At 38.3% G+C, this 16,050-nt stretch overlaps 1 protein-coding gene and 1 long non-coding RNA gene across 4 annotated transcripts in view; both read left to right on the top strand.

Annotated features, from left to right (window-relative positions):
- LOC119911718 (titin-like) overlaps window positions 1–16,050 on the top strand; it is a 305,379-nt gene that overhangs the window by 36,078 nt on the left and 253,251 nt on the right. The window lies entirely within an intron of this gene.
- LOC119911721 overlaps window positions 500–16,050 on the top strand; it is a 62,092-nt gene continuing 46,541 nt past the window's right edge. The window contains exons 1-4 of one of the 2 annotated variants that reach the window (XR_005446007.1): window positions 500–652; window positions 6,060–6,158; window positions 8,000–8,086; window positions 9,719–9,892. This is a non-coding gene — a long non-coding RNA (uncharacterized LOC119911721). Of the gene's footprint in view, window positions 653–6,059; window positions 6,159–7,999; window positions 8,087–9,718; window positions 9,893–16,050 lie in introns of those variants that run through there. The other variant, XR_005446006.1, reaches the window with a different exon arrangement.

The raw sequence follows: 16,050 nt of genomic DNA, 5'->3' as shown, positions 1-16,050 counted from the left end.
CCTCCCAGCTGGTTTCTATAAAGATGGCTCCCTCATCAGGACTGAGCCTACAGGTCACATGACCATCCACCATGTTAACAAGTCTGATGAAGGCCTCTACAAGTGTGACATCAGAGGTCGTGGAGAGTCTCCATCCAGCTGGATCTCTGTCACAGGTGAGGAGCTCAAAGATAATTCTCAAACTGACCTGGTTTTGTTTTCTACATTGAGTTCAGCAGGTTTCAGGACGGCAGAGATGATTCATGATGTGACAACATTTCTAACTTTGCAATCTGCAAAGAAACAAGAGTGAAATCTGTCAGAGTTCAATCCACCGTTTGATTTGTGGTCTTTTTAACTCTAAACCAGACTGACATTATGAATTTACTTCTGTGTCTTTCTGTTAGCATGATGAATAAATTGTCCATTTATTTTATTTTCTGTGCCTTTAATTATAATTTCTTGTTCATTTCAGTGAAACCCACCACTACAAGTCCTCCTTCAACCCCCTCTCCTCCTGGTTCCCCCTCCTCTTCCTCAACCACCCTTCCTCCTGGTTACTCCTCTCCTCCTCTCCCCTTGTTGTGGTCTACTGTTCTATCTTTCTGTGTTCTGGTTGTACTGGTTCTTCTGGTTCTACTGGTGAGACGATGCCTCCACAGGAAACCTAAAGGTTAGTCACAGACTCCATGTGCTGCAGTTCACATTTAAAGTCACATTTTACTGTTGATACATTTCTATTAACACTTCTGGACGTAAAAATAATAACAAGTTACAAACTCTTTCTCTACAAGCCCCCCCCCCCCCCCCCCGTTAGATTAAATTCACACCCTTGTGTTTGTTGCATGTGAGTCTGTTTTGTGTCCTGTGGTGAATCTGCAAACAGACGCTAGCAGCTCTGCAGTCGTCCAGTTTCCTCTTTCTGATAAAAACACTTCAGCCTGACGTGTTTCTGCACATGTTTCACTGCAGGACTGTTAAAAATAAATATTATAATAATAAAGATATAAAATGAATGAATTGTAAATGCTCTGATAAACACATAAGCGTGAGTAAGCTTATGTGTTTATTATTGATTTGTTTATTTAATGTAAATAGTAAATTACCCTTTATTCTTTTCCATTTTGTGACATGGATCTTAATATTTAAGTCAATATTTTGACTCACATTTGGACTTCACTTTCATAAACTTTATAATTCCGTAGTCTGTTTGACGTCCTGACATCAAGTTCAAGATTGTTTATTTTTCATTCATTCACATACCGAGTATACAAATTAATGAAATGTCGTTTCCCACAGTCCATGGTGTTTAAAATAAATTCACAAATAGTCGACATGTTCATCTATATTCAGCTTTCACAGCAGCAGCAGTCTTAAGAAATATACTGCCAAAATGTGAATTGCATTCCAGTTAAATTCAGCTGTATGCTGATATTTGCTGCCATATTGATGAAGACAGAAGGACAAAATACAAATAACATGTCTCTCACACACACACACACACACACACACACACAGACACAGACACACACACACACACACTTTCCCCTTACCCACCTTTTCATTGTACATAGTTGACCTTAGCACGAGACATCATTCAGCAATATATGGCACTTTTCAGTGATATTATGACTTAATAGTGTGTTTGTTATGTTCAGTGATGGATAGTAACTCAGTACATTTGCTCAAATACAAATTAGACGTATTTGTACTTTTTTTTGGCACCTTCTACTTCTACTCCACATCTCAGAGGGAAATGTTATACTTTTTTTCTTCACTACATTTAATCAGTTAGTTACTTTACAAAGAAAGATTTTAACACACAAAACACATAAATATTTGTTATAAATGAAACTACCCAACAGTTTATAGACAGCTGGTACATTAGTTTACTATGGTAATTGTCTTTCGGTAACTGTGAGAACATTTCTCACTGTTTTTACAATCGATTAATGGAGAAAATAATCAGCAGATTAATCCACAATGAAAATAATCATTACTTGCAGCCTGAGACAAAACAGTTCAACCTCAACCAACTACATTAATGCATGAGTAATAATAATCTAATGTATAATAATAATCAATATATAATAGTATGAAAGTCACAAGGCACATTTTGCTTTCTGCTTTGAGTACTTTTACTTTTAATACTTCAAGTACATTTTCCTGATCATTTAGTTCAGTTCAGTTCAGTGTGCTTTATTGGCATGAATGTTTTATTTACACAATTTTGCCAAAAGTTTACATTTCAATATAACATAACAATGACATAACAAGATATATCCAATCAAGACCATTCAATTTAGCAGTTATAAATTACAAAAAAAAACAGAACGTAAACTAAAAATAACAGTGAACTAGATGTAACCTGCCACGCATATTGTTGGCTGAGTCACTCGCTGTCCCTCAGGTTGGGACACAAGGACACATACTTGGCAACAATGTTTGCCATCTGTCGTTCTCCTGGGATTATTCTTAATTTATTAAGTTCCTCTATGGTACGCTGTTGCCTCTGGGCAACATACCCTTTTTGCCCTTGTACACCTCCACCAAACATCACAAAATATGATGCATTACTTCAAAACAGTTACAGGGCCTTAAGGAAACCAGTAGCAGTCTTAAAATTTGTCACATGATGCTCTGGCGCCCATCTTTTTACTGCTGCATTACACTGCCCTCAAAATATATTTTTGACCCAGAAAAATTATATTCACAATAATAAGTGAGTAAAGTTGCATTATTAATTGTTTAATATAATTTATTTGATAATTATATAATGGAAAATAGTTCAAATGGAAATGTTGCCTTGAAGCAGCATCAAACCATTATGGAATCCCGTCATGCCATTTCTTGGTGTTGAGCATTAGGTTTATGTACTGATCAAAAGCTGTTAACGTAATTTTCACTCATTTTACATCGATTAATTCATTAATTATACATTTGATGATGTTGGTTGTAATAACATTGTAATAAAAAATGTATTACACTGGATATTTCAATCTTATGCTTTGTTATTCTGCCTGCAGAGCAGATGCTTATATAAGGGAATCGTAGGGATTCGTAGGAATCGGGTCCAGCGGGCATGTAGTTGGACGGCTACGGGTCAAGAGTTCTGATACTTTGCTCTCTGTGAGAGGAGAGTGAACAACCACTGACCTGGGAGGGCAGAGGAAAGATGTAGTAGGACTGCTACAATGGTTGAGGTTGAGTGTTTCAGAGAATTGGCTAGTTATAGCCTCCACTTTGCCTGTGAAGAAGGCAGCAAAAGTATCAGCAGACAAGTTTGTGGGTGGTGGAGGTGGAGGAGGATTTAGTAGCGCTTTAAAAGTGGAAAATAATGTCCTTGAGTCAGTGGCACTGCTTGTTCTGTCATTATAGAACGCAGTTTTGGCAGCACTGATGCTTGTTGAGAAGGAGGACAGGAGCTATTGGTAGCCCTTAAGTTCGGCGGGGGCCCACAGATGGTATCAGTTAGCCACGGGTGGGGCTGGTTTGGGCGAGCAGGCTTGGTGGATAGAGGACACAGGATATCCAGGCACGAGCTTAGCGTAGAGCACAGAGATTGTGCGGCATCATTGACCTCAAGTGAGGAAAATGTGTTGAGGGAGGGTAGAGCGGAAGCTACCACTGAGGCAAAGTGAGCGGCAGACAGGTTGTGGAGGTTGTGGAGGTTGTGGAGGTTGCGGCGGTGTGAAACCAATGGTGTTGGAAGAATGAGCTGTTCCTGTAGACATACCGTGAACTGAATGAAATAGTGGTCTGACACATGTAGAGGTGTGACTGTTAGGCACTCTGTGGCACAGTTTCGGACAAGAAGGAGGTCAAGCACCTTGCCAGCTTTGTGGGTCGGGGGGCTGAGAGTGCAGTGTAAGTTATCAGTAAAAAGAAAAATCTTAAATATTTAATTAAAAACTGTGGTAAAAAGAAAAGTCTTCAGTCTTAATTTAAAAGAACTGACAGTTTCAGCAGACCTGCAGTTATCTGGGAGTTTGTTCCAGATATACGGAGCATAATAACTGAACGCTGCTTCTCCTTATTTAGTTTTGACTCTGGGGACAGAAAGCAGACCTGATCCCAGACGACCTGAGAGGTCTGGATGGTTCATAACGAAGCAGAAGATCAGAAATGTATTTTGGCCCTAAACCATTTAGTGCTTTATAAACTAACAGCAGGATTGTGAAATGAATTCTTTGACATACATGAAGCCAATGTAAAGACCTCAGAACTGGAGTGATGTGATCCACCTTTTTGGTCTTAGTGAGGACTCGAGCAGCAGCGTTCTGAATCAGCTGCAGCTGTCTGATGGATTTCTTAGGGAGCCCTGTAAGGATGCTGTTACAGTAGTCGAGTCGACTGAAGATAAATGCATGGATAAGTTTTTCCAGGTCCTGCTGAGACATAAGTCCTTTAATCCTTGATATATTCTTCAGGTGATCGTAGGCTGACTTTGTAATTGTCTTAATGTGTCTCCTCAGATTCAGGTCTGAGTCCATGACTACAGATTTCTGGCTTGATTTGTGGTTCTTAACATTACAGATTGACGCTGAGCACTGACTTTCAATCGTTCCTCCCTGGCTCCAAAAACAATAACTTCAGTTTTATCTTTGTTTAATTGAAAAAAATTCTGGCACAGCCGTTGACCTGCTCAATACAGACACCCCTGGTGAAATGATGAAAATAGATATCCAGCCCTTTAATTTTAGTTTAGGACCAGATAACTAGTGTGTTTTTTGTCTCTTCCTCCTGATGTTTAAACAAGTATTTTTAGCATTTAGTATTTTTAGCTATGAGTGTTCATTTGGTTTATTCTAATTGGTGTTTGTAAAGCAGTGCTGTCTTGAGAAAGGTTTGTATGACATGTTGCAGGGTTTGTTAGTTTCAGGATTAGCAGGCATAAAGAACTATTTTCTGGGTTCAGCTCTTGGGTTTTAAGAGTCTTGGGGACTTGATCTGAGGTGCATCAGGAAGTTTAGTGCCACTATTATCAGTGGAAACTAATTCTGACCTGCACGCATTTGTAGGAGAGGCACTTGTCGCTTTGGATAATAGCGTCAGCTAAATGAATAAATGTAAATGTTTTCTGCAGAAATCTGCATGTAGGGTCCCAACGGGAAGCTTCTTCCATCTGTTGTAGTTCTTTATATATTTTTACTTAAGGTAAGGATTTGAAAACTTCAGTCAGCACTGCTAATGTTACTGTTTGTGCAACAGACTGTTTATGTTTGTGTTTAAGAATGCATCAACTTTGTAACAGTGGCATTAAATAATCACTGACTACTTGACAGAGCGCTGGTGTCCTGCAGTTTCTGTTAAACTGTATTGGGATGTTACCTGAAACTGACTGAATATGGCTCAGCCCCACCTAGAACTGTTTTCACCATATATTCCTGAGTAGCTGCAGATCAGTGAATTCAGTTCATGAAGCTTGTATCTGCAAAAGCACACAAGGAAAAAATGTTTTCCCCATGTCACAATATGTTTATATTGAAGTGACACCAATATTTTATATGGATCTTTAAATAAAAAATACAAATTTTAAATTCAAAGTTTCACTGTAACACAGTAAATAATTCAGCTTGTGTGACGTCCTGAAATCAAGTTAATTTATTCTATTTATTTATATTTCATCCACATACTGAGTATACATGAACAAAATGCTGTTTCTCACAGTCCAAGGTGCTAAAAACAAAGTCAGAAAGAGTCAACATGTTCATCCTGTGCAGAACACGTTGATCTTGATCACAGCCAGCAGCTCTGTGGTCGTTCGACTCAGATAAATCAGCTTCACTTGTGTTTGGTCTCTTTTCAGCTTTCACAGCAGCAGCAGTGTGAACAAGAAAAAAACTGTCAAAATGTAAAATGTTCTTCAGTTTAACTCCTACACGTCTGTCTTCAGCTATATTCTGATATTTTCTGCCATATTAATAAATTTTCTATTATGTCCTATTCAAATACTGTACAGAAATATATATTATAATAGGATCATATTAATCTAAATACTTTTTGTACAATGGCTGCTGCAGTCGTAGTAGCGTAGTACTAACAGTACTGGTATCAGCTGTGTGTGTTTTATTTTCCAGAGAGTGATCCAGCTGCAGTCTACTCAACAGTGAGAGGAACAGGAGACGTCAGTTATGGACAAATAGTCATCAAAGACATCAAATCAAACAGGACGAGAGGTACAGCTGCTCTTCTTTGTTTCCATCGTGAACCAACTCTAGAATATCTGTTAGAGAAGAAAACAGGATGATGTTTATGTGGTTTTCATGGCCCAAAAGGTGTGTAGGATGTACTTTAGTGGTTTGTGATTCCTGCTGTTAATTTCTCTGTTGTGGTTCCTGGTAGCAGTTTTTTTGCAAGTTCCACTAGAGACAACTTTGAGGGTTCAAGCCTGACAAGGAAGCGAGAGGAACATTTAATTATACAGCACTTTAAAAAAAGATGAGATCCCTCACTGTCTTCCCACCACTATGAAACTGATAGGGTTTGTTATAATACATGACCAAGCCGCAGAGAGAGACGGCTACAGGGAATCAAACATCTGAGCTCTGCAGTTGTACTCAGGATCATTAAGGCCTATAACCCTGAATCCAGTCTGACAGGCAGAACTTTACATTTATTCATTTAGCTGACACTTTTATCCAAATCGACTTACAATTGCTTTATAGGTCAGAGGTCACACGCCTCTGGAGCAACTAGGGGTTAAGTGTCTTGCTCAGGGACACAATGGTGTCTCACAGTGGATTCAAACCCGGGTCTTTCACACCAAAGGTATGTGTCTCATTCACTGCTCCATCACCACCCCACCTTTAAAAGTTGAGGACATTTCTGTAAATTGTCCACATTGTGAAATTTGAGTAAAGTCTAGTTTTTTGGAAACTAAAAAAAAATATACAATATGATAACATCTTGTCTATCTCTTTAAAATAATAAGGCTATTTATTGTGTTGGGGTCAGAATTAGTTTTAGGTCAGTAAAGATTGTTTCAGAAAGTCAGGACATTTTTAAAGGAGAGGACATTATGAATTATGAGGATTACTGTGAACATTTCTAAATGTTTGGGACTAAATAATGAATTGTGTCAGTGATGGTCTGAAGTACAAAAAAATATTTTGGTAATTTGATGAGTTTTATTCTGAAATCATCATTTTTCTCTATTTTTAGATTTTATGTAATTTACATTACACATCGGACACTAACACAAACCTTTCACATGAGACCTGGTCAAACTACATTTATTTTATCGTTTTACTTCCCCAAGTCTCAGACCGTAGTCTGTTTTTGTTGATGTGTTGTATGTGAGTCTGTTTTGTGTCCTGTGGTGAATCTGTTAACAGAAGATAACAGATCTGTGGTCGTCCAGTTTACTATTTCTGAGAAAAACAGAACTTCAGCTGAACGTGTCTCTGAACATGTTTCACTGCAGGACTGTTCATTTAAAAAATAACATACATAAATTATAAATATGCAGAATTACATTTCTCTGTACATTCTGCTCATAAACAGGATCTAAATATGTGTAAAATGTTTTACTGTTGTGTTTTACTCAAACATTATTATGTATGTTTGTTTTAATGTTATTACATTAAGTGTGTAAGTGATTTAAATTAAAGAGAAGATGGACTCAGCAGAACGAAGATACTTTTTCCATTCTGCACATTAAACCACAGAAACTTCCTCCTGTTGGTTTCAGTGAACTCTGGTCTGATGCTGGTGGTTTTTCACTATAGGGGGATCTGTTTTAGCTGATGGTGACGTGTCTATATTCTGACTTCTGCTGAAATGTGTGAACTTGCATTAATAGAAGCGAGCAGCCAACTTCCTTTTCCAGCCAAATACTTTCCAGTTATATTTGTTCTTTCAGCTCTGCTGTCATTTATGAAGCCTTTAATAAAACTTATTACTGGTCTACATGTATTATATGCGTTGCAGTACTACTAGTACAGCAGTAAATGTACTAACACCACTGGTATCAGTTGTAGTATTTGCAGTAATGTAATTTCTGTGTTTTGTTTTCCAGAGAGTGATCCAGCTGCAGTCTACTCAGCAGTAAGAGCAGGAGACGTCAATTATGGACAAATAGCCATCAGACCACAAAGGACGAGAGGTACAGCTGCTCTTTATTTATTAACCCTTTCATGCATCATGTCCACATTTGTGTACAGTTACTTTAACTCCATTTGGGCTTAATATATCATGGTTACGTTCTCCAAGTCATTTGAGGACAGTGTCAGAAGATTGATACCAACACTGTAACCGTGGTTACTCTCTTGTTTTCCAAATATTTATTGCTTGATGACCTCATCAATCCAAGACAGCTGACGCTCAGTTAAAATATTAGTGTGTACAGTTAAGTATTATTACCAGTTTTATAAATTCAAAATTAGAGTAAAAAAATAGTTTTTATACACACAAAAAACCAACTGGCCACATATTTGGATGTCATGCAACAGTGGAGTCAGATTGCATTAAGTTTGATTTCTATAACCTGCTAGTTTATCTATTCTACTTTTTCAAAGACGTGAATTGTGTTATACGATAATAAAACAGACATTTAACAAATATATAAACATAAATAACAATGCAAACGTGCATATTACAACATTAAATGGCTTTGCGGCTTTTAAAATAAATAAGAATAAGTATTATACTGACATACTGTAAAGAAATCATTTTTAACTAGAACTATGTAATCTGCATGTTGGTTTCTTGTTTGTTAATATGTTAACTCTGAGATGATTCACCATGAAGTTAGATAAGGATAAAAATATTGTATGCGGTTATGTAGTTTGTATGATGCTTTGGCAATATTGTTGTTACACATTCATGCCAATAAAGCTAATTTGAATTGACTTGATAAATATATGCTACTGGGTTACCGCATACATGTAACCTCAGTCAAAGACAGGATCATCTACAGCTTGTTTCAGACAGAGGCTGAAATGAAGAGTCAGTATAAGAAGAAACAAATATTTTTTTGAACTTTGAATCACACAAAGCTGCCACATAGATTCATAGAACTACAATATAAGACTAGAAAAGCAGGTTAATAGCTCTCCTTTACACTAATGGTCATGCACAGGCTGCACAGCCCCCCCTTCTCTCTCTCTCAATTAATCAAGCTCAACACGGACACGGTGGATGTTTTGAAAGCACGGACCAGGTAAAGCAACATTGAACACACCTGTGGGTTATTCGTCATCAGGGGGGTATTGATTGATAATTAACAGCTTCCTCCACACGCGACTCACCTGCTGCTGTAAAAAAAAAATGATTTTACAATACAGAATATAAACTTACCTTCATGAAACCTGCTGCAGGTTTAAAAAGTTATTTAAAAGTGAGTTTTATTATGAAGATAGTTAAATGAATCCCTGTCAAAATGATTACTAATGGGGATCCTAATAAAGAGAGAAAATTGTATATGCTGTCAGTTATAGTTGTTAGAAGAAAGAAAAATCTGAATCTGTTAGGAAAAATGTAATCGTTGCATCTCTACTGACGGCAGTAGCAGGCTAAATATGGCTCTTTTAGTCTGAAGACTAAAGATGTAACATTGTTGACAATTTCTGCTTTCTAAAAATGTAGTAAACTGAGAAGTACTTAAATTAATCTGATATTTCCCCACTCACTCTGAACAGCCCAAAAAATGTTTCCTTGCAACAGATTCAGAAGCAGAGTTGTTGTCTGGTGACAGAGTTTCTTTGTCTCATGTTGTTTGAACTGTTTGTGTGTTCAGAGTTTCCAGCAGAGCCAGAGGTCGTCTACTCTTCACTGAGGTAGACCTTCACACCTTCACACCAGTCCAACCACTGATGTCCAGTTGAGCAGAGCACTGTTACCTGTTTCATTGTATTTTTCATATATTTCTACAGAATCTAATCATAACTTCATGTTGTTTTGTGGTTACTAATAATAATAATAATAAACTTCGGTCTCGTTCTTATTTTTCTCCTGTGGTTCTGTGGTTCTCACAAAGCTGTCAGATGGGAAAATCACATATACACACACACACACACACACACACACACACACACACACACACACACACACCTGTCTTCAGTGTAGATAACTACGGGGCCCGTAGGTCTCAGGCCAAATACAAAAGCCACAACGGAAGTGAACCACAATGGAATTTGACAGAGAAAGAGACGTTTAGTAATAGTTCCAACAGTAACTGTTCTCTTAGGAACACAATAGCAATATGTCATGCGGTGTGTGTGGTGAGGCAGGAAAGGGTTTAATCCAATGAAAAGCGTGCACACTTACAATGTAGTGGCTAAGTCCAGGGAATCCAAACAAACGGGAAACCAACAGAAAATCCAGAGAAACGAGGAAAGATCCTTAATCCAAAGAACAAAAGAAGTACAGGCTGGAAACAGGCAGGCAAGACAAATGGCAACCATAACACACTGCAAAGCGACTGAACACAACAATGACCGGACAGGGAATGAACAGAAACACCAGACATTTATACACAGAGGTAACGAGCAGGGCGGGAGCTACACAGGTGACGGGGATCAAGGTTAACGAGACACAGAGAGACAGCAGGGAAGACAGAGACACCAATAAACTAACAACTAACAGGGAAAACAGACTGAACTAAGATTAAACAGAATACAGCACAAACATGGACAAAATAACAGAACTACAGAGAACTGGAGAAAACACTAAGACATGAACTGAGACACAGAACTAAGGAAACACGATGAGACAAGACAGTACTTAAGGCAAATGAACGAAATAATAAACTAGACTACCAAACTCCAAACCATGACAATATCAAATAAACACAGACAAAAACAACAGCACCAAACTAAATCCTAACACAATATGGCTGTCCTGCATTCAGGAGGTCCAGGTTCGAATCATGCAAAGAGCTTACTTCTTAATGTGACTTTTTTCTGAATAATAGTGTCATAATAGGCCTTGTTGCGTTTTCAGATTTTGAGAAAGCAGAGGCTGGGTCCAAATTAAAATTAACAAAAAGATTTAATTACAAAAAATTTGTGAATAAAGAGATGGCATTACAGAACAAACAAATAACACTGCAGTGGACTGAAAAGTAGGTCCTCCTCCCAGATCCACAGCCTACAGTCCTGATAATTACAAAATGAATTGTTAATATCCTCCAGGTATGTGGGCGGGTCCATTTTCCTCCAAATGGCTCAGGTCCATAGCCGTTGGTCGTTTGATTAACTTTTTCGTCACCCAATTAGGAAGGGTGTACCATTGCCAATCCCAGACCTAAAACCCCCTTCAATCTACAGGAATAAACAGTCTTTTGCTCTAAACTAATCATAGAGAACAACAGGGCTTGTCTACAAAATGGTTGACACCCTATCTTAAGTGTCAATGAAACAGTTAAAACAAAACAGTCCTTCTGGCACTAAACAAAGAGGTGTCAGTTTTCCTCACGTTACAAAGAGGATTCAAACAATGGTTTAATCAATATTCTGATGCAATCGTCTGGCCGAAAACCCAGCAGGTTACATTTTTAGAAGACAGAGGACACTGAAATACCCTTGGTAAGAAATATCAGCTTTGTTGTAACTTTTTAAACTCTACAAATAGAGGAAGATGATTTCTTTGCATAAATCTTAATTTCATTTTACAACTTGTTTTGTTAAAATATCTAAATTTTTTGGGGTCATATTTTGATGCGTAGGCCTATGTAATGTTTTTATTTTCAGTTACATAACTGTAGATTTGCTAAGTCTAATAGTGATTTCACACCAATAAATGGTGTGAAAGGAGGGATTTGTAGAGTTATCAAAACACTTTCATGCTAATTCTCTTTGTCGCATCCACGTTTCCTTTTCCTGGCCTCTCAGTCCATCCCACTAAAGACGTGAGGAGAGAGGAAAAAAGAAAATATATTTTCAGAGTTCCTCTGAACCCTCATCTGATCACACGTGTTTTTCTACGACTGCACAGCCGGGTCACACCTGGATCAGGAGTGCACAATTACCTCCCTCTGCCACATCAGTGGTACATTTTTCTCTCGTTCTCTTTAAGTAAAAACCTGCATTATTCTGTGTTTAAACTGTGCACAGATCAGCAGAGCCACAGTTTGCACTGAAAGCACATGAGACATTTCAGATGTCTCATGACTGGACATATGTTTATATTATTTAGTTTTATTACTACACACAAAAACATCCAGCATAGTTCAAAACAACGCAGCACAGTTTTCTTCCTTCTCCTCTCTCGTGCTGTCTGCTCAGCCCCCTGCCTCAGTCTCCCTCCTGCTTGTGCTCAGACTGGTCTGCCACCTGGTGGTGTTCTGTCCGTACTGCATCTCCACTGTCCTCATGATGTATTTATATCGACACAGGGCCGCAGGTAACTCTGAATCATTCACTGATCTTATAAACACTCATCAGTCAATCAGGGAAAAAATATATAAAACCTGTAAGACATACAAACTTATAACAGAGCACTCTCACATTTTAGTTCTTAATTATTTTCTCCAATGAATGATCATAAGAGTCCTGTGATGAACCAATGACTGCTGGATAAATCAACTCTCTGTATCTCTATAGAATATTGTTTTTTATTTATTTATTTAAAAGGAGGAGTGCACATTAAAGAACATAAAGACAATGCCCAAAAGGTAAATGAGCCAGATTTAGCCATACAGACTAATTTTTATCTGGAGTCCCTGCCAGTTTGAACATTAATTCATGGCACACAGACAACATTAAAAAACATGCACTTACAATCATAAGCAGACAACACAGTAATAAAAAAAACACAATACCTAAAACTACCTCAATTAAACGCCTGGTCTGGTTTTTATAGAAGTTCTTTGGATGTGTAATACCTCTTAAACAAAAATCTATAAGATACGTAAGAAACTTGATGATGATGAAATGATTCAGATTAAACTTCACTTTCATCCCCTCTGAAAGGTGGGATCCATTCCATTGAATCAGTGGGTGCAGTTGGTAGCTGCATGTACTGAACCATTGATGATTTAATTACTGTTGTGATCATAGATCAAGCACAAGGTATCACACAACATGTTAGTGTTGTGTCCTTCAAAGAACGTTTCGTTCATTTGACCTAATCTTGTATGTAACTCAGGAGGAACGGGTTGTCTCAGTGAGTGATTCATTTATTTTCACGCATGCTTGAAGAGTCTTGGACTCTCTCAGCACAGCAGCTGCAAGGTCTCCATCAGCACAGGAAACAGAATTGATCAGTTCACGAATCTCAACTGTGGTTCTCTGGGTTTGAGTCGTTCATTTTTCACGTGACAGCTGGCTACAGGCTGTGGTAAGCAGGCAGCACAGGAAACAGAATTGACTAGTTCAGGATTCATAACTGTGGTTCTCTGGGTTTGAGTCGTTCATTTTCCATGTGGCATCTCGGCTACTGTGGAGCAGGAATGAAATAATCGTTCAGCGCTCACATGGGTCTGTCTTCACTCGGCAGGCTGACTTACTGCCAGAATGAGAGGCAAGTCTGTTGTCAGGTAACAGTCACTGGACTGACATTATATGGTTATTTTGATAACTTTGTGACATTTAATAAAGCATAACGTTATTACAGCTCAGTGATGTTGTGCTAAGTTATAGTTTTAACACAGCTGCACCGTAACTTTAGTCCTGCTAGTGTTTACAGCTAACAGCTGATGAGAGTTGTTCTGGGTCCACTTCAGAGCCCTGACAGGGATCTACCTGGAGCCGAATTACCTCTGAGGTCGTCTCCTCTCCAAAACAAACGGACCCGGTCATTGTAACCCTACTGGTCGAGAAAAACACCTTGATAAACATGTTGTGGTATTTTTTAAGATCGCTCAAGGTAACCAGTTGTTTCAGATCAGCCCAAACAAAGTGTTACCTGGATGATGACGTGACTGGACACCAGTAATTTATGATTGCTCGGTTAGCTTGCAGGTAACATGGAGAGCTGGGAGAAGATGTTACCTTTTGATCAGGTGAGTTAGAATCCAGCTTGATGCGATTTTGTGAAAAGTCTGTTTTCTTTCATTTCTTTTTCCATATGTGGCTCTAATTTAGTGCTCATTTCTACAATCACGATCGCTGCAGTAGATTAAAGAAGCGATTTGAAACTCACCAGGAACATGTTTGTGAATGTGACGAATCTGGGGATGGAGTCAGTCCGCAGCTGCTGCACACAACACGCGCACACGTATGACAACCAGTTAGTTTGAAAACCAGTAGGGCTACAACTCCCTCAGAGAACTTAACTTTTACTTTTTATTTATCAACAGAGCCGTGCTGTTGTTTCACAGCTCCTCACTGGTGAACAACCTGCAGCGTTTGAGATTATTATTAAATTTGTAAAATTTTAATAAGAGTGTGTTTTATTCATCTAGTGTGTCAAGCTTATTACTTCAATATATTCCCTGTAAATCTGATCTTAATATATAGGTTTTACTCATGGATAGGCGTTAGGCTGCTGTATGAATGTGCACTTCAGAGATATAGTGATAGTAATTATAATTATTTATATATATGGCTGGTCTGATAGTATATTCAGGAAAGATAGTGAAAATCGATGGATTTAGTGGCTTAATTGAATATTGACAACATATTTCTGTGGTTTTCCATGGTTTGAATTTGGTTGTGGCTCCAGGGGGCTTTATAGAAAGATGATAGAGAAACATAAAGAGGTGACTTTGTGCATTATACTTTGTCAATTAGAACAAGCCAGGCAGCCTTCTGTGTTTGAGAACTGCTGTTTTGTTTTAAATCCCCCACTAGAGGGCTGCAGCGCCGCAATAACCAGCCTAGTTAAAATGAACGAAATGACACAAGAAAACATTAGTTCATTTTAATGAACGAGATTTGGTGACTCGAGTCTTTCAAAACAGTGACTTTTCCCATCACTACAACAGTGGGGTCAACATTTTTATTACAGTTTTTACCCATTGCTTGAACACTAAAGACACATGCTTAAACCAAAGTAACATAACTTGAAGTTGTTGTTACTATACCTTAAACAAAGTGTAACCATACCTTGAACAAAAGCGCTGCTTTGCACTTTAGTTGCAATTCTGTAACACACTTGCTCCTAGACACTACACACTATTTCATACATAAGACACTTAGTTCAGAAAAAGGAAATCTCAGGGTACCATTGGGAAAACACATCTATTGAAAATACAACACACATTGGTTAATTGAAAGACCTAGACACACACATAAAATACTTACAAAACTGAACCCCATTCAGTCAGCTTCAAAAAGTCCTCAGTAAAGCCATTTTGAGAACTTTGCAAGCATGGAGGCAGGGAGAGCTAGAGGCAGAGGAAGAGGAAGAGAGAGGAGGACATGGTCAAAGAGGCCACACGAGAACCATTATTTCAGATGATATAAGAGCAACTTTGGTGCACCATGTCATAAAACATGGCCTGACTATGAGGGAAGCTGGGCAGAGAGTCCACACTAATCTAAGCCGTTTCACAGTTTCATCCATAATAAGGACATTCTGACTGGAAAACAGGTATGTCTTCAACTCTCTACTCTACTCAGACTGTATCTAGAGTATTTACAGCACTGTACCTTATCACTATCACATGTTGTATTGCAGGGTGGCTAATGCTCCTTTTCCAACAAAAGTGGTAGTTTTGTGAAACATACCGTGATAATGTGTTTCAGTACTGTGTATGGTAAATACAGTAAAGTTCAGTATTCAGTAGTCAGAGCAAACAATGCAATCCGTCTCCACCAGCTACAGCAACAAATACTTGCAGATAGGCAAGTATTCAACAACATAAATCGAGCATTACCACTATCAGACACATCTAGGTAAAGCACAACATGACCATGAAGCAATTGTACAGGGTCCCATTTGAGAGGAACAGTGTCAGGGTCAAAGAACTTCGACATGAATATGTACAGGTAAGTGTTTTAGTCCTTTACATTTACAATACAGAATGGGTGCAGTCCAGTAACAGATGAATATGTACCACTGGATTAATACCACATAGACACATTCAGAAAGCTACACAGGTACCTGTGTGGTGGGGGGGGTCGGTACTGTATGTGTAGTAGTGTTGGTGTGTGCTTTGAGTAAAGCCATCCACAATATGTATTT

This window comes from Micropterus salmoides, unplaced genomic scaffold, assembly GCF_014851395.1.
Source record: "Micropterus salmoides isolate LMB-PRFRI ecotype aquatic unplaced genomic scaffold, ASM1485139v1 Ms_hic_scaffold_2, whole genome shotgun sequence".
NCBI classification, from domain to species: domain Eukaryota; kingdom Metazoa; phylum Chordata; class Actinopteri; order Centrarchiformes; family Centrarchidae; genus Micropterus; species Micropterus salmoides.
This window is presented reverse-complemented; position numbering and strand designations above follow the sequence as displayed.